This window comes from Crocodylus porosus, unplaced genomic scaffold (assembly GCF_001723895.1).
Source record: "Crocodylus porosus isolate Cpor-Errol unplaced genomic scaffold, CroPor_comp1, whole genome shotgun sequence".
In the NCBI taxonomy this organism is placed as follows: domain Eukaryota; kingdom Metazoa; phylum Chordata; order Crocodylia; family Crocodylidae; genus Crocodylus; species Crocodylus porosus.
Genome location: NW_017728936.1, coordinates 7342436 through 7365432, shown reverse-complemented (window position 1 = coordinate 7365432; position 22997 = coordinate 7342436). Strand labels below are relative to the sequence as shown.

General features: G+C 52.4%; 1 protein-coding gene across 3 annotated transcripts in view; it reads left to right on the top strand.

The window, feature by feature from the left end:
- Positions 1-1790: 1790 nt before the first annotated feature.
- The window catches only part of B3GAT1 (beta-1,3-glucuronyltransferase 1), a 46355-nt gene continuing 25148 nt past the window's right edge, over positions 1791-22997 (top strand). For all 3 annotated transcript variants that reach the window (XM_019547036.1, XM_019547034.1, XM_019547035.1), the window contains exon 1: positions 1791-2156. The gene's annotated coding sequence lies outside the window, so the exon portion shown is untranslated. The remainder of the gene's footprint in view (positions 2157-22997) is intronic.

Below are 22997 nucleotides of genomic sequence, written 5' to 3'. Positions count from 1 at the left end.
GTGCTTCCATGACTGCTGAGACCATCAGCTTGCTTTTCCTAGGCCCCCAAGAAGTGACTTCTGGCCACAACTGGCCTGGGCCCACACAGCCATCTCTCTGAAGAGAAGGGCCGCTGGCGGGGTGGACAGCTCCGTGACACCATAGTGGTTAGGAATTCAGTGTTTGCAGCTGCTACATGAGACTGTCTGCACTGGAGAGCTGTGAGTGGGGGGAAAAAGCAGAAGAAAGAAAAGAGCTAAATGTTTCAAGCCTGCCGGAGAGGAGGGGATCAAGATGCACCTCCCTGAGCTTGGGCTATTCGTATCTCCTAGAGGAGGGCTTGAACTGCACACCCTGGATCAGACCCCCCCCCAAACTCTGGTAGTGGGGAGAGGCACAGACGTGGATTTGAATGTTTAGGGGATGCAGTGCTGCTGCTGCTGCTGAGGAGGCAGAGCTCTGGTAGTGCAGAGCTCTTCAGGGGTGATGCAGGAAGCCCTTTGCTCTTGCACAGCTGGATCTCTTAACCACACCTGTGCAATGTGATCCAACCAGCTAATAGGGAAAGGGGTGTCTTGAATTTCCCTTGCCAGATGCTTGTGCATCAGGGGCACCCTTTCTTTCCTGGCATCAGGAGGTGGGTGAGGATGCTGCCATGCTCTTGCTGCTGTGCGGACCCTTTGACAGGACAAGGTGGGGGCTGTGGGCTTCCCACAGACATGGGCCCTCTTTCCTTCCTGCGCCGCTGCTCAGAGGTGTCCTCTTCAAGACTGGCCTCCTCCATGGTGCCAGCACTGCATGGCACTGCACTCTCTTGGCCCTGCTGAGATGGCCTGTGGATCACAGGGTAAGATGACCTCCCTGCTGGGCCTGGCACTCCCCCATTTGGCCCCTCAGAGCTGCCCTGGGGCAAGCTCCCTTTGCTCAAAGCCTTGGCTCTGAACAGCAGCTCTTTCCCAGGGGCCCCACTGGGCAAAGCACAGTCCCTCCATCCCCTCTCCTGGTCTTGGGCTGCAGCAGCAGGACATAAATCCCTTGATTCCTGCCCTGTGCTCCCAGCTTGGAAAGTTACACTTCAGCTTCACCTTCTGGCTTCCTGCCCCAGAAGGTGGGAGGAAAGGGGGTGGCCAGGGGTTTTGGGGGTCTTTGCAAACTACTGGGAGAAGCAGAAGAGGGTGCATCCCAAAGGGGACCAGGGGAGGAGTCGTCATCTCATGGAGAGATGTGGCCCTACAGAGAGCTGGATGGGACAGCAGAAGTGCTGCCCACTGCCTGCCAAACCTGGGGCTGTCAGTATTGGTGGGCACAAGGGGTTGCAGGATGCTGCAGACAGAGGGAGCTGGACCTAGGCTGGATCTGAGCTCTGCTTTGTGTCTGCACATGGTTCGTGTCTGCACAGCTCGGGACCCAGTGCAGGAGGGGTCAGGGCCCCAGGCCCCTGCAGCAGCTAAGGGAGGCCCGTCTCTACCAGGGAGATGCCCCTGGTTCCTCATAGCCAGATCCCCCAGCCGCTCCCTGCTTGCACCTCTCGCACACCGAGCCGGCAGTGCATCTCCCCCCATCTGCGGCTGCAAACTCTGGGGGAGATGCTGAGAATGGGGAAAGCAGAAACCAATTCCTGGTGGGGACATCTCAGCGCCTTTCCCAGCTCTTCCTCCCGTGGCAGGGAGAAGTGCCCCCTGCCTAAGTGGAAGAAATTGGTACAGACCATAAGCAGTGCAGGCCCTCCTCTCTCCGAGGGGGAGGGAGCTGGCTTGGCTTCTTTAGACACAAACCCGTCAGCCAGGCTCTGCCTCCTTCCCCCCGCACCCCTCAGCCCCCTCCCTTCCCCGCTCGCTCTCTCTCTTCTCTCCCTCCTTCACTCTCTTTCTTTCTCTTAACGCCAGGCTGCAGGGAACCAGAGCTGGGGAAGCAAAGCTCCGCCAAAGGCAGCCAGGGAGGAGGGATCGTGGTGCTGGAGCTGCTTCGAAGAAGCAGGTTCTTGCTTTCTGCTTGGATACAAGGGGGAGAAACCCCAAAGCAATAAGGAGGAGGAGGAGAGGAGGTGGGGGAGCCCCGGGCTCAGGCAGAGCAGCGGCTCTGAATTGTGCCTCTGTTCCCGAGGATTCGGGCATGAATGGGAGCCGCTGCCCAGCTTGCCATGGAGAGAGAGGCCGATTCAGGCTGCCAGAATAAGGTAACTCTTCTCTCCTCTTGCTTGCGTGGCGGGGCTGCGCTGGACAGAGTTCCTTTATGCCCAGCATTCGATATCCAGGCTGTGCGCGGGGGGAGGAAAGCAAGGCAGAGTGAGATTTCCAGCCCTCCTTCAACCTTGTTAGGATGCAGCCGGGGTCCAGGGCTGCCCAGGCTCAACCCAGCTTGGGAGAGCACTTTGGCAGGTGCCTCAGAAGTGCCAGCGACCCTCACGGGGAGGCTGAGGATCCGGCTCACACACCTGCTCCTCCGCTTCCCTGGGAAGCGAGCTGTTGGCCTCAAGGGATAACATTTGGCTGTTGGTGCAGGCGCTGTGGCAGTACAATGGAGAGAGCCTCGTGATGCCCTTTACTGTAGTCAGTAAATGTGTGTGTGTAGGCAGCGAAGCCAGGGGCAGTGGGAAAGTCCCTCGGCCCCTGCCTTAGCCCTGCCTCTTTTCACGGGTGCTGAGCACCAACTTCTGGCACAGCTTCAAGGAAAAGTGCCCAAAGTGCTTTACCTTAGAGGAGCAGGTGGGGTGAGGGTGGTGGAAGGGGTTGGTCTGTCATCTGTGGAGAGATCCGTCTTGGGGAAGATTGATGGGGTGTTTGAGGGGAGAGTCTGTTGGCAGAGAAATCGCTCTGCAAAGGTTGCTTCACCCCATCTGGGCCTCTCTCCGACTCCCTTCCTGGGCACCTGCTTCTTGGGAGGCATCATTCATCTTAGCCAGTGCAGCAAGTGCAACTTTACATAGAAATGGGGGGCAAGCAGGAGGGGGAGGGAGCAAGCTGGGCAGGCAGCTCAACCCAGCCATTGCTGGGGAAAGCTTTGAAAGGGTCTGAAGTCTTGCATGGATGTTGTCCCTAGTCTCAGTGAAGTCCCTGTCTTGACTTGCCATGCGTGGCTATTGAAGTGGCCGTGGGGACCCATCATGTGCTGCCCCAGCCCCCGGGTGCATTGGTAAAAGGGCTCCAGTACTTGGTTTCGTGCAGGGTGCATTTTAGTGAAGGGCCCCTCTGGCTTGTGTGATGCAGGCTTCCCTGAGTCCTGACGTGCCGCTGATGGATGTAATTTCCTCCACACGTATTCCAGGGGCTGCAAGTCCGATGTTAATTTTAGACTCAAAGGGGCCATGAGGGATCTTGTGCGTTGTTCCATGGCTCTCTGTGGAGATCATGAGTGTGCGCGTGCGTCCACAGTGAGTGTTGCCAGCTGGTGTGATCAGAGCAAGGTGTGGGCTGTGCTGTGGGACCCCAAGCTTTTAGCCCTTCCTTTCAGAAACAGCCATCCCTCCCACCAACAGATCTGTTTAAATCAACCAGCCAAGGCTTGCCTCCCTTCTGTGTGCCCAGGGCCCCATTTGTATCCATGGAACACCTGGCACAAGCGAAGCGTGTGAATTTGGCCAAGTGCTGGCACGAGTGGTGATGATTACTAATGTAGGCTGGCAGGATTGGGCCCGAAGTGTGACAAGCTGGAGGAAACAGGAAAGGGGAAAGTCCTTGGAGAGAAAGTCCCATCACGTTATGTAGCAGCCAGTTTTCCAAGCACCAGCCAGTGGCTCTGGCATACCCAGTGCAGTGCCCAGGCTGAGACCACACAGTAAATAGATGCCAGTTCAGCTACATTGCCAGACATGAAAACTCCACGTAGCAGCGATTTCTGTGGAAGCTTTGTTTTTCAGTGAGGAGCTGTGAAGCATTTGGGAAAATGAAGCGTTAAGTAACTTAGGAACAGGATAAGCCCGTTATCCCAGGAGGGCCCTCTCTGTGATCAGGGCTGAGGACCTGGGCAGCGGGCACTGAAGTGCCAGCAAGAGGGCTCCTGCAGCAGGCTGAGGGCAGCTGACCTATAATTGCGTCTTCATGTCTTTCGCATCCTGAACCCTCATTACTGGTCAAACTTTTGCATGTGAACTCATGCAGGGGCCATCGACACAGAGCACAGTCGAGTTATAAAGCCCACTAAAAGCCGGAGTGTCTAATGACAAGCTGTCAGCCTGGCCAGCGCAGGCATGTGAACTTGGAGTCATTAGTCAGACAGCCTCAGCCCGAACGAGAGGCCCAGGAGACAGGCATGGCTTGCATGAGTTGGGGTGGGCAGGGGCTGGGCAGAAGAAGCAGGCCTCATGCACACGTTTAACCCCAGAGCCTGTCTTTCTGGGTGGTGTTTCTAGGACAGTGCATGCTGCCAGCAAAGGAGCTTCAGGGGTCCTTGGGATCTGATGAGTGCTTTCCAAAGGCCACAGAAGGCAAGAGGAGGCTTGTCACCGACGTGGGCTCAGGCACTGGGCAGTGTCAGGGAGCTGTGAATTGAAGGCACCCTTGGTTTCCAGGCAGAGCCAAGGGAAGGTGCCACCAAAGTGAAGGAGGGAGTGCAGAGGCTTGTGCCCAGGCAGAACGAGGTGGGCCGGGCACAGCAGTACTTGAACCCTTCTGCGGGAGGGAAAGACCATGCAGGCTGTTCAGAGCCTGGCACCCAAAAGGGCTTGTGATGCCCCTCTGCATATCTATTCTCACTGCAAGGTCTCGAGGCTGCGGGTCTTGGGGAGTCCTGTGGCCAGTTGCAGTGGCTGGCACCTCCCAGCACTCGGAATAACACCCCAGGTCTTGTGCACTGCAGGCCTGACCTGTGGCTTGCTGGAGTCAGCAGCCTTGTCTCTGTCCTGCCCTTATCACTGTAGTGTCTGGTAAGGCCAGGGGGCTCAGGGATCGAGCACTCTCACCTAGCAAGCGAATCACCATACTCTGCCTTGGCCCCTTTCCCCCACAGCCTCCCTTTGCCAGCTGTGCTGCATGCCTGTCTTTTGTTCGAGCTTTGCTTGCCAGTTCTTTGGGGGGCCTGGAGAGCCTGGCTGGCTGCCGATGCAAAGGGCCAGGTGAGTTTACAATGCACTGCAAGCAATGTTTGCTTGCGATAAACAGCAGCAATAACAGGGAGAGCTGCAGTTCCCCCAGTGACCGATGCAAACTCCCCAGCAGAAGAACGTGTGAGCGATACACGCTTAGAGAGTGGCAGGGCTTTCTCCGGCAGGCATCTGTGCAGAGAGCTCACTGCTAGCAGAGATGAGGATGCTTTCTACAGGGCAGCTGGGTTTTTCTCCTCAGGTGTCCCTTGACTTCTCCTTTGAATCGCCCTAAAGAAGCAACAGTAGAAGCCCAAGAAAATGGGGGGAGTGGTTTTCTAGGGCAAATATTGCATTCTGAAGGGCCCACGAGATATATTATTGTCGTCGTCATCATTATTACGATTATGGTTCGTTCACTAGATCCTTGCTCTCTAGCCTCTGCTCCCACACTGCCAGTCTCTCTCCCCAGACTGCTTCCCACGGGCAGATTTGTATTAGAGAGGAGCAGGTGCTGTGGTAGCTTGCATTCAGACACTGCCCGTTTGTCGCGGGGTGACAAATCAAACCCTGAAGCTGGCTGGTTCCAGGTGGGTTTTTTTCCACAGGGACATGCCAGAGGGCTGTGGCCTTTTGGGGCACTTTCTCCATCTGTCTGCAAGACCTTCTCAGGGAAAGGCCTCAGCCGCTGTCACCGCTCATTTCATCCAGAGCTTTCAAGTGCAGGATGCCAGGTGTTTGCTTTACGACATGGCAGGCTGGAGGAGCAGGCACCATGTTGCATTTGAGGGGTATATAAAAATGAGGAATGAGCCCCTTGCCCAGGAAAGCAGTGATTGTTGAGGCAGCCTGGTTGGCTCGTAATGGCAGGGTTTCTTCCTGTCAAGCATCTGGTGCTGCCCGCTGCCAGAGCCATACCGCTAGAACAGATGGGGAACAGGCCTGGTCCAGCCCAGCAGCCCCCGCGCTAGGGCTTCCCCCAGACCTGTAGGGCAAGTGTATTTTCTGGGCACAACATCGTCTGAGCAGAAGGGGCACGAGCCCAGCAGGTCCCTCAAGAGGCAGCTTGTTGTCTCGCTCCACAGGCCTCGAATCCAAAGCTCTCTTGGAGTCATCTCCTCTCCCGTGCAGCTGAGACATGAGGTTAAACCCTCCCTCTGCCTATCACCAGGCCTCAAATTCTCCAGCTCCTTTACAGATTCCAGCTGCTCATGTTAGTCCACGAGCTGGTGCCTGGGCCAGACACTGGGATAAAGATTACAGGGTGTGGCTCACAATGATCTCTGCATCCTTTTCTAGACACTCGCACGTGCATGTGCACACACACACCCCTGCTAGAGCCTCACAAGACTTCACAGTCTTTAATGAATATATCTTCCTACGCCCTTAATAGGAACTCCAGAACTCCAGGATGCTGAGCTGCTTCCCCACAGTCATGCCGGACATGTCTAAACCATAAGGTTACCCTGCCCAGCACTCTCAGACACATCGGGTGGCTCTGTGCATGCTACCCTCTCCAGCCAGCAGCAGCATGGCTGCATCCATGCGGTGCAGGGACTGGGCTGTCTCTCTCACTCGGCAGTGCTACATAGCCTGGCGACCCAAGGACACGACTACGCTATTTCAAGCTGAGAGGAGGGCTAGTGTGTGCCAGACGAGCCCAGCCTGCACAGATCTGGGCAGCTAAACCCCATTCTCCTGGGTCCCAGTTCAGTACCTTTAACCGTAATTCCTCTCCCTCCTAATTCCTATGCAATAATCTTAATCCTAGGAGCCCCCGTCCCTACTTCTGCAAGGAATCTTTCCTGGCCAGTGCAGCGTTATTCCCCATATGTCTAGCCTGGTGCTTTTAGATTAGGGGGTGGTCCTCCCTCCCCAACCAGTGACCCCACAGGCTCCTAGGGCTCTTGTGCAGAGAGCACTTGCTCAGCAGGCAGCCTAAGCCTGATCCACATCTTAAAAGCAAACACTGCCCTACACAGCCCATGATAGGTGGCCCATGGGATTCACCGGCTCAAACATAACCCACAGGGATTTTTAAAGGGGCTAGAAAATGTTATGAGCAGTGATGACATGAGGTGAGCTTCTCAGGGGAGTGTTTGAATACAACACAAGGTATTTCCTTGCATTGTACACCTGTCCAGACAGGCTGTTTGGGGAAGGGGCCTTTCAAAGCCAGGGCTATAAGCAGGATACCAGACGAGATGGCTCAAAGGTCTGATTCAGCATAGCGAACATCCTGTATCACTAATAGCTCTAGGGATTCGTGTGCTTTCCAGCAGGGCTCCGGCTGTCCTCATGCCCTATTCCAGGCTAAGCCATTTATCAGACTGGGCTTTGATAAAAGATTCTGCAATGGAAATGAATTGATGCTCCTTTCCCAGTGCTTGGTTGCTTACTGTTACGCTAACCCAGAACTTTGTGATCTGCTCTGGCTGTGCACACCCTCCTCAGTGAGCTGCACCCCTTACTAGCAGGATATGATGCCTGCGTCTCAAGTCTGTGACTACTGCACATGGGGATCTAGTGGGGCAGGCAGGGTGGCAGTGTCTGCATTGGGAGGGGACTGACTTGGTCTCCTGGCAGAGGTCATAGGCAAGATCTCTCAGTAGCAGAGGAGGAGCATGTGTCAAGGTGACACTGCCTTGAGCACCGTCTTGCACCTCTTTGGTGTCCTAATCTGTTCTGCAGGGTGAGGATTGAATGCAATACAGTGGATCTTCTTGGAGCTTTGGCAACACCCAGAGGAGACCCATGTACAGTGGAGCCAAGTGGCTGGTGTCACTTCCCCAGATCCTTGGTGGGATAGATGTTGTCCCTGCCCTGAGCATCTCTCTAGTGCATGTGTTGATAATGGAGTCAAAAGAAAGTCTGAGCTCCTGGATGCTGTTCCCAGCTCATCCCTCACTTCCCAGTTTGATCTGGGTCAGCTCATCTTCCTTCTCCGTGCTTTGGCTTTACCCCTCTACAAAGTGAAGGTGTTACAAGAACTGATGTCTGGAAATGTCTTGAAGATTTTCAGCTGAAAGCTGTCATGGCAGGGGAGGGCAGGTATACATTCATTTGTATGCAGCTCTCTCTGTAGTGAAGAGGAAGTACATGACCTAGAGGACAAGTGGGGCGAGACATTGGCAGGCCCTCATGTATCTGCAGGACTGTCTTGTTGCCCTCTTGGAACCTTATGTTTTTGGACAGAGATTTGCTTTCAGCCTCATCCTTCGGCAGATCCTTTGCTTTAATAATTCACCCAGTTTGTCTGTGAAGCTTAGTAATGCCAGCAGGGCCCCAAGCTCTGCTGTGTTTCTGCTGTTACGGACCCACAGGTGTGTTGTGTTTGTTCCTTCTCCGCCTGGAGAAAGACCACGATTGCTTCAGTTGGCACTGGCCGGAGCTGTTCACTCAAAGGTTTTGCAGTGGCACAGATGTGAGCATGGTGTGATCACAAGCACGTGCATGTAAGTACACTTGGCTCATGGACTTGCACGCTGTAAATATAACATATCAGCATCCATGCATCCTGTGATGTGCCTGGCTTGGACTTATGCAAGCATTTCAACAGGCATGCATGATGCAACATGTCCTACAGGTTGATCTCATGTGAATTAACATGGCAATATGTGGCTGCCCACATCGGGGCTTGTCTTTCTTTCCTGCTCTGTGCTTCTTCCTCCCTTCTGGGTGCCTTGTCCCATCTCTCAACTGATAAAGGGTTTTTTAAAACTGCTAATGGCTTTTCTCTGATGAGTAGAAAATTCCTCCGTCGTTGGGAGTTTGCATCTTTAAGCAATTTGCCAGCTGCTGCGCCACAGGCCTCTGTTTGCAGCCAGACTAATACAGAATGAGCAAGGCCTCTTCAGAGAGTGTCAACCACAAGGTTTAAGGTATTCATGTGCTGAGGGAAGATGAGTGTTTCACCTCTCTGGTTAGTGATGGAAGAATTTGCCCTGATTGAGTCCTAGTTATGAAGCAGGTGTTTGCAGGCCTGGGACCCTCTCCAGGTACCTCCCACATGGGTCACGCTGTGCTTTGCAGGCTCATAGTACAGGAGAGTGGCTCCCCATCATTCGGCTTGCCATCACTCCTCGCATGACCTGGTGCTGCTGAGGCATGGGACGTGGGCTTCTGCCCAGGGATGCTTTCCAAGAAAATGCCAAGGAAAGAATGCTTCAAATAAGGCAGGTCTCAGTGTGTTACCTGGCAGGCACTGAAACCCTGCTCCCCAGGCAGCTCTTTGGATGACAGGTCTTTACCTGGGGTGGCAAGAGCATAAGTGAAGGTGCTGGAGGTGTTAGTTCCAGCTAGGTACCATGCACAGCTCTTCAAGGGCTGCCTTGTAAAGTGGGTTTGGTGGCCAGGCAGGCAGGCCCAGTGTTCGGTTACACATGGTTGGTTACACTGTTGGTGGGACTCTTGGCAGAAGGTCTCTGAGCCGCTGTGTGTATTAGAACAGCTGTGGGTCATGGTCAACGGGATGGGATTGGGTGGTCACTGCTGGCTCACGGTCAGCTTTTCCACTGGTCGGCAGTGTTACTCACTTGTTGTAGAGCAGTACATTGAGGCACGCCATCCCTGCAATGAGGAACTTGGTGTAAGGTGGCAGGACAGACAAAGGATCTGGCAACAGAAAGGGGAGGGCCTTGTCCTACGCCAAAGCTGTAGCAGAGCTCAGAACTGGGTCCAAGTCCTGGTCCAGTGCCTTGAGAGCAAGGAGCAGGGGCTGCTGGCGTCCAGGCATTGTCTGCAGCCCAGCTGAGCTTGGCACCCAGGAGCCCAAAGCACAAGTGCTTTGTAAATGTTGAAAAGGCCCCACACACTGCAGCCTCCAAAAGTGGCATTCACTGCCCAGACTTTGATTGAGAACCTTTTCCATGCAGCCCTGAGCGGTGACAGGGCAGTGGGGTGCAGCTGCAGGGTGCCCTTCTCATTCAGTCCCTTGGAAGATGCCTTCCCTGTTGCCCTCATGTCCTTCCCCCCATGAAGGGACACCTCCAGCTCTCTGCTAATGGGAACCCAGCCTCTCCCCCACATGCTCTCACTCATGGGGTCTCATAGAGGTGAGACCCTTATAACACCTCGCACCTGAGCATCAGGTCAAGTTCAGCTTCCTTCGGGGTAGACAGCTACTGCGTGTAGGGAAAGGAGGCACGCAGAGTGAAGGGAGTTAACCCAGCAGTAAGGAATTGAACCCAGGAATCCTGGCTTCTGCTCCCCTGCTCCAAACACTTTCTTTCTGCTGTTCAGACGCACTGTATTTAGCAGGTCCTTGCTGGATGAATGGGACCACCAGCGTTGTGTTATGTGGATTGGAGCTCAGCAAATTTGCAGGTCATCATGACCCTACCTGCTATGCTAGTGACCCCCTGGCTCCAGGAGAGACCTCTTCCCCAACCAGCAATGACACAGACTGAGGTCTGAGGGCAGTGGGAGCTGACGATGCCATATGAGTAATCCAAAGTACACGGTCTCTCCTGCCATAGCCATCATAATGGCCTCTTGCTGTCATGAGGTCTGACTCTTCACTACTGGACACCAGTTTTACACCAGTGGAGAGGGACTCATGATGCCTCACCAGAGTTACAGGAACCTGATGTCAGCTGCTCTGCTGGACTTCGGTTCCCAAATGGCTCCGCCAGCAGCCTTGTCTCTTCCCCAGACTCGGCACTGAAAGGCTGATGAGTGCTGAGTTAGGGAAAGCAAGAGCTGGAGTTGGCTTGTTTCCCTTTGCCTTCCAACTGCTTGGAAAAAGACCAGAGAAGGAGGCTGCACTTGTAGGGGCTGGTCTGGGCTCCTGGGGAGGAGGCATGTAGGATTCAGGGATGGGGCGGGAACTGGCTGCCTGCTCCAAGATCTGTCAGGTGTTCAAAGCATTGGTCACACTCCTGGCATTACAGTAATGTAATACCAGCATCAGGCAGGGCCCAGTAGGGAGGCAAAGGAAAAACTCCATTGCATTGCAGAGGAGAGGGAGCCCATGTAATTTAATTGTGATTGTCAATTTTCCTGCTCTGTATCTGGATTCACATGAGCAGACAAGGGTGAAAGTGCTGGTAAGCACAGCCATAAGCGTGCATGCATGTGGTCATGCGTGTGCAAGGGACGATGAGCCAGCTGCAGGAGTAGTGCTAGCTCGCAGCAGCACACGGCGGCCGGCTGCAGAGAAACACAAAGTGACAGCAGAGCAAGCGCCTGGGTTACTCGCCCTGGGCCTGGCTATAAATACCAGTCTGGCACAGCAACATGCTGGTGAGGGGCTCTGGTTCCTCCTTTGCCCTCTCCTGCCCCTGCTGCTCTTCACTAACCACCTCTGGCCGGGGAAAGGAGCCTGCACAGATATGTTTAGCCATGTGCCAGTGACCTGGGCAGAGCTGGGCTGGCAACACCGGTGGTGAGTCTGCATGGGGAGCTGCAGCGGAAACCAGCTGCCCTGGGCAGAGAAGAGGGTCAGGCAGTGAAGAACGTGCTGCAGAGAGGCTTCTGCTCTGGCCAGGGGTGGACAGGGCCTTTCCCTCCACCTCCTGTGGCACACGGGGCATAGGAAGCCAGACCAGCTGTGCCCAGCCACCAACTCCCCACTTCTCCTGTGCTGATGGAGCATGCGGATGAGTCTTAACTTTAGCCTGGGCCTGTATTCATGCAATGCTAGCACACCAGGGTTTGGCTGCATTGCGGTGCTGCCGTCCAGGAGTGAAGCCACTTCCCTCCATGCGAGGGCTTCCACCAGGTCCCACTGCCCCTTTCTGGAGTCGAAGAGGGGCAAGAGCATCTGGTGTCCTGTGCACCTTTCTGGGCTGAATGGCCCTCCCACTCCGGTGCAGCTCTTCAGCCAGGGCTGTTGTGGCTGAAGGGGAAAGGGCTCGCCCCCCGGGGGCAGAGAAGGCAGCAGTGCTTCGTGTGCTTACACAGATTCACAGAAATTTAGGGTTGGCAGGAACCTTGTAAGATCATCGGGTCCGGAAGGGACCTCAGCTCCTCTGCACCTGACGTGTCCTGGTGGTTTTAGGGCCCCGGCAGAGCTGCCTCACGGGTGGGCTGAACTGGCATGTTTCCCCATTCGCCTCATTTCCGGTGGCAACAAGGTTGTGGCAACTGGAAACTAGGAGTAATAGTAACTCAGTGCAACTGGTTCTACTACATCAGAAGGCAGAAGAGCGGTTGCCCAGCCCAGGGCAGCCGCTACTCTTTCCTGCACCATCACTGTGTTGTCCAGGCCAAATTCAGACATAGTAAAAGCAGGTGCAACTCTGCTGACTGTTGCCTTGCACTGACCTGGGCTTCCCCTTAGTACGGGGCTGAGTCTGCAGGTGCCTGTGTGATGAGGCTGTTGATATCCACCTCTATTGCATTCTTCCTCGTTCTGCAAGGAGCATGTCACTTTGTGCCTGCTCTGTGATCACAGAGTGTGGGGATCAGTGACAAAAAGCCCGTGGGAAAAGTTGGGGTTTGTGGAGTGTACAGGAACCATAGCCAGTAGCGAGGTACATTAACCAGACAATGAGGGTGCAGCTGGCTGGGGCTGTAAATTCATGCCCTTTACCTGAATGGAGCCATAAAACCCACCAAGGCTCGAGAGGAGTGGGGGTGGCACTGAGGAAAGATATGCTGTAAAGCTCCCTGTCTCATCCGAGCAAGGAGTGGAGCATCCTGATAACAGGAACTTCGCTACAGCCTGGGTTCAAAGCCTGTATCTCACTTTTGCCCATCAAGAGACAGGAGGTTTTTCTTCCAAATGTAAGATGCCTTTGAAGGTTCTTGAGGGATAAACATTGTGGTGCCCTGCGCCTCAAGGAGGTGGGAGGGACTTTTTCTGTTAACGTGGCACTTTGTTCCTGGAGTTGGCCCAGCTTGGTGACAGGGGTTGGTGGGGCTGCTGTCTTTTGGAAGAGTACGACACCAAGGCGATGGCCACTTGTGTTCACAAAGGCATCCCTCGCATGCATGCAGGTGTTGGTCTGACCACCATGGTTGAATCCCAGGGTAGTTTCTTGCTTTCTAGCTTTATTCCATTGTGCAGCTGGTGCCAGCTGGATGCAGGACTCTTCTGCCCTCGCTGTCCTAAGCTGCTGTTGCATCCAGCACCCAAGAAGGGCCTACTTCTTGACCGTGTTGTATGATATAATACTGAGCTCCAAGGCTTATACAGCTCTGCCTGGGTAATGGATAGATTAGAGCTAAGGAACTACCTTGCAGCCAACATTTGTCCATTTGTTTCCTAACCGTGGAATCTTCCCAGTCCGGCATTTCATTTGATTTATTCACGTGGGTTTGACACACATCTCCTTGACTGTCTTATTGCTATGGGCTGGAAAGTTACAGTTTCTGTGCTGTGAGTATATGGGAGTGCAGCATGTCTGGGTGGAATTTTAGGTCTGGAGCACTGGAATGGATGGGACGTGTCTGGGCATTGAGTGGGTCAGTGGGTAAAGGAGAGCTGTGCAGGATTCATCCTGTTGGGATGATGGACCGGGTGGTGGCTGCAGAGTGTGTGAGCATTTCAGGGTGGACTTGATAAGGAGTCCACTTCTGTTTCTTCCCACCAAGAATTCCCAAGCATCCCTGAGCTAACTCTTGGGTTTCCTTTACATTCCCAAACCCTTCAAGCTAAAGCAACAAGGCCAAGGTGGCAGGGTGGAAAGTGTCAGGCAGGGATAGCTCTGTATAAAATGACACCTGACATCTCAGGGCTGGCGGACTCGAGATGTATCACTGTTCTGGTCCCCAGTGGACTCGGTCCCCAGTGGACTGTTCTGGTCCCCAGTGGACTTCCCACAAGTCACGTTTGTGTGCACACATGCATGCATGTGCATGTGTGTGTGTCAGCTGCGGGGGATTTTTGCTGGGTGCAAGTAGCAGGGTTACTGTTACCTTTGGTGTGGGAGGATCCAAGTCATATGCTTGCTGTGGTCCTGTCTACAGCCTGCTGCACACTGGTGGCTGTGAAGACCTAAGTGGCAACAGATTTATTACAATAGGCTGAAGCCTTCAGCCCCCCTCCCTCCTCCAATTTGTCTTTTAATAATGCTGCCAACATTATTTTCCATCTCTGCCTCGTGTGCTCCATGCTTCGCCTGGCGGTCCTTGTTGTCTCACCCAGGTCCTTTGCATCAAGACACTCTAATAGGAAGAGACACCGTCTGCTGCAGTTAATAACTTAAAGCACTGGCTGAGTCGTTCCTGTTGCACAGTGAATTGCAAACGAGGCAGCGAGTGGGAGCAGGACCTTGGAGCAGGACCCTGTTCTGAGGCATGCACCCAAATGGTTTGGTCGAGCTTGTGGCTTAGATTGAGGCTGTCTTGGACATCCCTGTGATACCCTTGTTTTCCCCAAAGCACTTTTCTCCTGAAGACTTCATGGAGATTCCCAACCTGAGTCATTGACTGGAGGAGATGGGGTGGAAACTGCATGCTCCTGAGGCAATGCAGTTGCCTCCTGCTCCACCCTGAGGTCACTGCACCTTCCACTGACAAAAGAAATCACTCCAGAGCAAGGAAAAATGTTCCTGGAGACACAAGTGACATGGGGAAGCTTGTGTGTCTAGGACACTAAAATGACCAGGTAGTGAGCACAGAGGGACTCGAGCTGGCCATATGCTGTGCATTGTGGTCACCAGAGATACCTCACTGTAATCAAGGCTGGCATTTAGAGCCTCTGTTCTCCAAAGCTCCTACCACTTGACCACAAAGAGACTTACATTAATGGCCAGGGGTCCACAATACCCTGTCTCACACCGCCAGTCGCAGCCGGGGGTGGGCAGTGTTTCTCTCCCTATCTGGCCACAGCTGCCTCTGCTGCTCTGGCTCATTATCAAGTGAGGCAAGCAGCTTAGTAAGTTTGTCTTGTTCTTAAAGATTAGTCATTTATAGGAATAGCATCTGCAGCGCTGACGGCTCAGATAACATGACAAGCACCGTCAATTCTGCTTCAGGACATCCGCCAATGTAAAAATAAACCAAAATTGCCCCCCAACTAGGTGAACTTCGCTCGTGGAGGGGCGGGTGGGAGTGACACCACTTAACTCCTGAAATGTCAGAAGCACCAGCCTGGCCTAGTGGGCAGATCACTGGGTTGGGATTCTGGGCCCCCAGGTCCTGTAGCTGGTACATGCGAGCTGCCGAGTATCTGCTGCAAAAGATCTGCGAGTTTTGCTGCAGGGGTGCCTGGGCGCCTGTAAGCACTTGCCCTCCTGTGGAGGATGTTGTGCAGGTGCTTTTCATCTGGGCATCTCTGTCAGAGAGCAAGGTGGTAGCACTGGGATCACCCAAATGGCACTGGTCTCCTCTGCTTCTGGTGCTTCCTGTGTTAGACCTGGACCTCCTCCATCTCCCTCCCATGCCAACTGGGAGCTCCTCCAGCCTAGTCAGTGTACTCGAGGGCTTCCCAGCCTTTCTGTGCTATGACCATATGTTACAACAGCAAACCAGCTTGGGCCCCTCCTCGCTGCTTAGCTTTGCAGGGCAGGGGAAGGGTTGTGATGCCCTGAAACCTGCTTGTGGGCGCTGCTGTCCCCAGGTCATCATGGCCTCTAGGTCTGAACCAGCCACCTTAACTCCCAGCAGGTAGCATGTAAGGCCCCATGCAACTGCTGAGACTGCCATACATTGCCTCCCTCCAGCAACTCCCTATACGTTCCCACGCCCAGTCCTGACCTATGTAGTCTGCCTGTCCTCTTTTTTTCCCCGTTCCAAGGGGAAGGTTTGTCCACAGTGGGTGGCACCAAGCTGTGAAGTGGGTAAGTGCCGGGTTTGCTTTGTTCTGTCCCAGGGTATGGATGCAACCATGAAGTAGAGGCCCCTGTGAGGAAGGGAGGAGAGCTTTGACCCCCCCCCTCAGGCAAGGAAAACCCGGCTGCCCGCCTGTCCCTGCTGTGCTAGGATGGTGACAGCAATAATAATAATAGTGGTGTAATTTGCCTGGTTGATTTGAGATGTGCCATAATTACTGCATGATTACAATATTCTTACAGCAGCCGTTACAAAACCCTACAGTCGCGTACAGCTCCCCGAGGGCTCCTCGCACTCTTGCTCGCCTTGCACAACCTGCAGTGTCTGATTGGTTCAGTTAGCATCTCTCTGTCTGTCAGTCGCTCGCCCACTCTGTCTCCAAGCCTGGCCTGGCTCCTCAAGTGCCCCGAGGCCTGTGTGACCTTTCTGCATCGCTCTGGCAGGCTGGCCACAGCATTGGGCTTGGCTTGCAGGTGGTGGAAACTTTGCAAGCAAAGAGGACGTTGCCAGGCAGGGGCACAGTGGATGTGTATGGCGGATGGGTTTGTATGGTGGAGCTTGGGAGCTGGCATGGGAGCCTGGAGTCCATTTTGCTCAGTGGCTGGGCTGGCATTCTGGGTGGTCCATCTGTGCCGTGGCTTTGCAGCTTAGACTCAAAGTAGCTCCATCTGAATGAACTGCTTTGCCCAGTGGGTGCTGCATGGGATCTCTGTCCTAGGACGTTCCCTTCAGCTTGTCCCTCCGATTTGGTCTCTGTTAGGAGCAGAAGCTGTGGGAAGTGATGTCCATGACTGAGTAGTTGTCCTTCCTCTGCATTGGCACAGAGATGATGCTCCTGGCACGGCATTGGGAGATGCCGTGATGCTGGAGGGCCTGTGTGCAGACAGTGACTGGTAAGGATCCCGTGGCCCCAGCTGCCTGAACGGAAGGCAGAACTTCCCTTGGGGGTTCTGGCTGCTGACTTACCAGTCACCACAGATGTGCTAGTGCGTAGCCAAAGCCAGAGCGAATGTACAGAGTACACGCACCTGGGGCCATAGCGCACTGCACATTCATGCCCAGGGCTACCGTGTGGCCACTGCCCCAACATTTGCTCATTGTGGTGCCCTGTGCAGCATGCCGCCTGCACTCACTTCTCTGCACTTCCCCCCTGGGCTGCTGTGCGCAGTGTTGCTGTGTGCTGCAGAGCAGGTTCCAGCTGTCACCCTGGAAGCAGGTGCATTTCAGTGGCATCTGCAGCATATTCCACATGCCAAAACCAGCAGTTTCCAGAAGGACCATTAGGGGTACTTAATTTTTTTTTATTCTCCAACCTGAAACCCGTCACGAGGACCTGAATTTCTCTGCCAGAAGCAGCGAGCCACTGGCCTCTTGCAAATACGGCTTCTTTTAAGGTGTCTCAGTTTGGGCAACCAAAGTCATTAGGAGGAGATCATGGCCAAAGTGTGTAATGCAGCCCTGCAACCCTTCGGGCTGATGGCACTGGACAAATGCAGGGGGCTCTGACCTGCCCCAAATCTGTTGTCCCCCTTCAAGTCCCCTAGTCACAGAGCAGAGGAAGAAGTTTCTTCTTCTATTGCACTGCAAGGTTTCCTGCTTTTCCTCCTTTGAGCATTATGCTCGAATCAGGTTATGGATAACTTTAAAAACAGAGCAGGAATGTTTTATTTTGGGGAGAGTTCAATAATTAAAAATAAATGCTGACAGCTAGGAACCAGGAGCTCGCGTGCTGAGCTGGTGGGATGGCTTCTAGCTGACGCTGGCAGCGAGGAGAGGGGTGTACGTGCGCCTGTGTGTGATGTTCTAATGGCTCTGATTGATCGCTGAGCAGGGAAATGTGCCCTGCAGAGCTCTGGCTGCCTCTCCCATCTACCAAGTCAAATGGCAAGGCTGTGTAGGAGGTGAGGAATTTCGTCTCCAGGTCTGTAACTGAGAATGTAATGCGGAGCCAGCTGGGAGATAAAATTAGGCAGTGTGGTGCTCTTGGTGAATCTCCTCTCGTCAGCTGATTCCTTTGTCACCCCTCTGCCTTTTGGGTGGGAGCTTTCCCCAGTGAGGAGGGAGGGGCTGTAGCTCCCCTTGAAAAGTGATTTGGGATTAGGTTTATAAATGTAATTAGAATTTGTTAAACTAATTTGCGTAAAATCTGGAAAATAGCATGAGAGTTATATTGCTGTTGCTTCATTTCAGAAGGTGGAAGCCCTTCAGGTTATACACCCCAGCTATGAAATTCTATCAGAGTCAGTCTTGTTCCTATCCCAGAGCTGGTTAAACGCTGAGAACAAAATATCCTCTTACGTCTGAACCATAATCTCACAGCTCATTATACAGTTTCTTCCTTGGAACTTATTCTTGTTTGGTGGCTAATGCTTCCCCCGCCCTGCCCCCCCCTTGCAGAGATTGCTTATAAAACAAAGTCGTTAAGAGAACTTTTGCAGCAGATGTTTGACAACTCACATATACTAGAAATTACGGGTGACAATATTCAAGTCTCCTAGGACATGTAAACATAGAGCAGACTCTAACGAGTGGTTCTAGGAGACATTATTTAGGACTGTTTGTACTTGAAAAACCTTCTTTCTGAGGCCTTTCCCAAGCGAACTGCCTGGGTGCTCGGGCATGGAGACGCTCTAAAATTGGAGAAGATAAAAAGTCAGGAAATTGTGGAAATTGTCAGGAAATTGTGGGACATCTGTCATCCTGCACCTGAAAGGTGAGGCTTCTCAACCTTACCCTGGATTGCTACAGGTTGTCAGCTTTGCTTTACTCTGTTGTACAGCAGCTACCGCCAAAGTCTTTGGACAGATCAGCTATACGGCCTATGTTTGGAGCTAAACAAGTTCAAATTTGGGCTGTCTTTGGCTAGCATCAGTTTTTGAAACATCCTGTTTAAATTGGTAATTTTCAAAATGTTCGGTATATGCATGGGCCACAGACATCGTACACCCCCCACCCCTCCGCCTGGCAAAGCAAGCAAATCCAGAAACGTGACACCATTTTTGTGGAAGCTGACATGGTGAAAGAGTGAGAAGATCTGAAAATGACATTGTCTCCCATTTCAGAAAGTTTGATGTGAAATCCTAAAAAAAGAGATGATTGTTCGGCTTCTTTTTTTCAAGATTGACTCAACATTCATCCCTAAGCAAAATTAAAAATAAGTTGAACAACTTATGATCAGTGCCATCACTCTTTTCTCAGACAAGACAATTGGCAGTCATCTTTCTATTTGGGAAATGCACTGTAACTCCAACAGCTTGTTGTTTTCATTTTTGTATAGAAAAGTTATTTAAAAGCCCAGTTAAGTATATTCACCCATCAAGGAGTACTGGACAGCCGAAAGGAGTTGGGATGCAAACGTTGTGATTCAGCCCACTCCCTTCTTGGATTGTGAGAAGAATAAAAGACAACTGGAGTCTTTTTCCCTGATTGGAATAGCCAGTGCATCGTTTGGCAAAGGATTTTCCCCGTACTTCTTCATAAAAGAAGTTGTCTGCCTGATGCTAAGGAAACCCATCCTGGATATATTGGCCACTAGTTGGCTAGGACCAGTGTCAAACTTCCCATACATGAGCAAGCGCAGGGAGAAGCTAATCCTTGCCAGCTCCAAGATCAGATAACTGAAGCTAATTCTCTAGACCTGGCACAACCTGGATTCCAGCCAACACATGAACTTAAACCACCCAAGTGCCTCTGGTAGGTGGCTATCTCCTGGGCAAAGGACCGGCATCCAGTCTGCCTTCTGGACCTCTCTACAGCATTTGGCACTGCTGACTATGAGGTACAGCTATCTCACCTCAGATAGGTGGCAGAGATCCAGGAGACTGGGCCAAAATGGTCTGAGACTGTCCCGAATTATGCACCTAATTAGTGATGGGGAAACTGCAGTTCTGCCCCTGGCCCCTTCATTTGGTGAATCTAACAAAGCAATTTTTTCTCCATCCGTTCTCCATATTTACATGCAAGCACTAAGTGAACCGATTAGGCAACATGGATTTAAGAGCTGCCATTTCACAAATGATACCCAGTTTAATCTTGTGTTTCCCCTCATATGCCTACGCCACTGCCACCAAGATGGCCCTGTACTTGAGAAGCACTGGGATAACGAACTGTTGGCTGACGCTGAACTGGAGCAAGACAGAGGTGATAGCAGTGAGTCATAGGCAGCAGTTTGAAGAGTTCCCAGACACACCTGCAATCTCCTTCTGGTTGAAGGTGCACACCCACCCATGCTTTGTCCAGAGTTTGAGACATTTCAGAATTGTGACTGACCCTAAGCTCTCCCATAATGGGATCTGCAAATGGGTGTTTTCTGTCATCTCCAGCTGGCTGGGGGATTCCTCCCCACTTTGGCAGACAATGGCCTGTTCTTGGTTATTTACACCTTCATTTCCTCGCAGGTGGACGACAGTACTAGGGACCTGCACCGCTTAGGAAGTGCCAAGTACTACAGAGCATTGTAATAATGCACCTCAGCAATACAGGGGACCACAAGTGCATCAAACTTAGCCTTTGATTTCTAGGCTGGCTTCCACAAAACATCCAATAAAGGTCAGAGTCTCAGCCCTTATCTTGAAGGTGTTCTTTCACCTGGGTTGAGAGTATCTGAAAGACCATGTAAATCTCTGGGATGGTTCTGGCTCAAGGAAACTCTCAGTGATGAAGGTGAAGTTCACAGTCTCAAATTGGCCACAAAGAAAAAGTTCTGTGGAATGAATTCCCTTATAACTATCACACCCTCAAGTCAGGATGCAAGATTTCTCTGACCCTGCTTCCTTTTTAAGAAGAGAGTGCAACATCAGTATTTATCCTCTTCCCTTTATACCTTCCGCCTCCAACAATGAAACAAAGAAGAAGAACCAGGACACTTCACTGCACATGCTTGTCCCCCTGAGGGGAGGGTGAGAAAAAAATGCATGACAGATGGGGAGTCACATTGCTCAGTGCATGACTGGAAGGCACTTGTACACAGCACGAAAACTTCCACAGAATGGCAATATGCATCCAGACCATACCTTCATTCAGCTCCTTAAATGAGGAAGTTTCTAAGTGCAGCTGGTCAGCACTTTGTGAGTGCAAAAATTGTCTGGTAAAAGTATTTGTCATTTTTAGCCTTCTGCATCTTGATAAAACTTGCACTAAATTTTTTTTTGCATTTTCATTTTCCCCTCGCACTTTCCTCTTTGCCACTCTCCCATTTTCAGAGTCTGGGAGAAGGCAGGAATAAACCAGGAAAACAAAAACTGAAAAAATATTGACCACTTTTATTTAAAAAACAAAAAAGAATCAAACAAAAACTGGCCCTTTTTACAAACCTGGGAAATGAGATTTCAGATTTTTTTTTGCACAGATTTGTGTCAAGTTTGGATGCAGATGTGTACAAGCAAGGGAAGGGTGTGCATGCAAGCCCAGTTTGGAAGGGATGGTTTTCCTTATGGAGCCATGGAGCTCTGCTTTTCTCCCTGGGGAAATGAAAGGGCTGAATCATCTGAAGAGTCTCCTCACCTCTCTGGTCCCTGCTTTCCCCAGCTGTATAAAGGTTTTCTGCTTGTATTTCTCTCATAGCAGCACAACAAACATACTCAGGTAGGCTCTTCAGAGTTGGAGCTTGGCAGAGCTGCCCCAACGTCTGTATATAAATGGGTCAGTCTTCTGAAAGCAATAGCCTGGGGCCAAGCCTGTGTTGAGCCCCAGCCTTCCTTTCCCCTCTCTTGGAAAGGGCTGGGTGCCAGCCAAGGCTGCTGGGCTCCTTGACAGGAGAGACGCTGCTGCCATCTTAGGAGCCGCAATGGCACTGCAGCCGAGCAGCAGCTGGCAAGGGGTGATATCTCCCTGCAGGGATGGCCCCAGGTAAGCACCACTCCTAGTCTGACTCCTTGCAACTTCCTGGCACAGGCCGATGTGGGCTGGGCGGCAGTGAGCAGGAGGGTCAGCAGGCACGCAGGCAGCCTCCCCAAGGTGCAGCCTGGGAATGCCCCTCTGCACGCACTAGGCTCTGCCTTCAGCCCCACGAAAGCCCTGCTAGCAGGCATGCAGAAGCAGCATGCTTCTAGGCACTTGGCCACTCTCAAGACATGCTTTGATCCCATTGCTCAGCACATGAGAGTCCCCAGTACGTGCCCCCTGCACATACAGTGCCCCCTGGTTTCAGGCTACAGCCCTCCTAAGCTGCATGCTCTAGTGGTGGTCTCCCAGTGCACCTCTGACCACCTCACCCCTGACCAGCAGCCTCTTCTGTTTGAGTCCACAGCCTCCCTGAACTTGCTGCTTGCAAAACATCCAACCTCTCATGAGCAAGTTGGTGCCCGGCAGAGGGGTATGTTTTATGATGTCACCAATGTAAGCGTAAGTCAGCAGAGATCCCCACAGAGGTTGGGTCTGGGGCAACCCAGGCTGCGCACCCTGGCTTCCCAAGGGAAAAGGCAAGGAATTGCAGTGGCTTTCCTCTAGCATCAGTATGGGCAAGATGGAAGAAAACATCCCCCCATTAGGTGGCATGAAACTTAGCCACACAGCTTGAAAGTAGATGAGCATAAAAACAACAAGGCATGAAGGCATAGTGGTGGGCATAGGTGCAGGACAAAGCCTGGGGTCCATTTTCATGCCCCCTGGCATGGGTCTTCCTCCCACCCCCCACCCCCTTCCGCCTACTCTGCTACGCAGCCTTCTGCGAGCCCAGTGGTGTGGAGTCCCCTGTGCCCAGCCCCATACTCAGGAGACTCTGAGGCAAACGTTGCTGAGCCTCTGACTAACACCTCCAAAGAGCAAGTGATTTCATGCTCTTCTTACCATACCCCAGTGCTGGCTCCTTTAAAAGAAAGTGTGCCTATTCTGTTCTGCTTAATAACTGCACAGTAATTAGCTTCACAATTTTGCTACTATACTTATAATAGCCTCCATTAAAGTTATGGGGTTTTTAGGCAGTAATGGCTTACAGAGTAATTAATGAGCAAGAGGCTTTTATTGCTACCTTTATTTTTAGACTATGTTTTACAAGCCATCTCTGCCAAACAGCAAAATCCCAAGCAAGCGTCTTACAGTGACTTCCCCCACTCTGCCCTGCTCCTCACACCTCACCCTGATGTGCAAACCTGGACACAAACTGCCAGAAGCCATCTGGTCAGACACAAATCATCGGCATTACTTTTTTTCTTGTCCGCTGGGCCAAGCAGGACTATTTCCAGCTCAGTTTCTGACTTGTCCGGTGCTCTCAGACAAGACTCTTTGAATCACTGCGTGCCTCAGTTCCCCCAGGGATAAAACAAGCCTGGTAATCACCAAAGC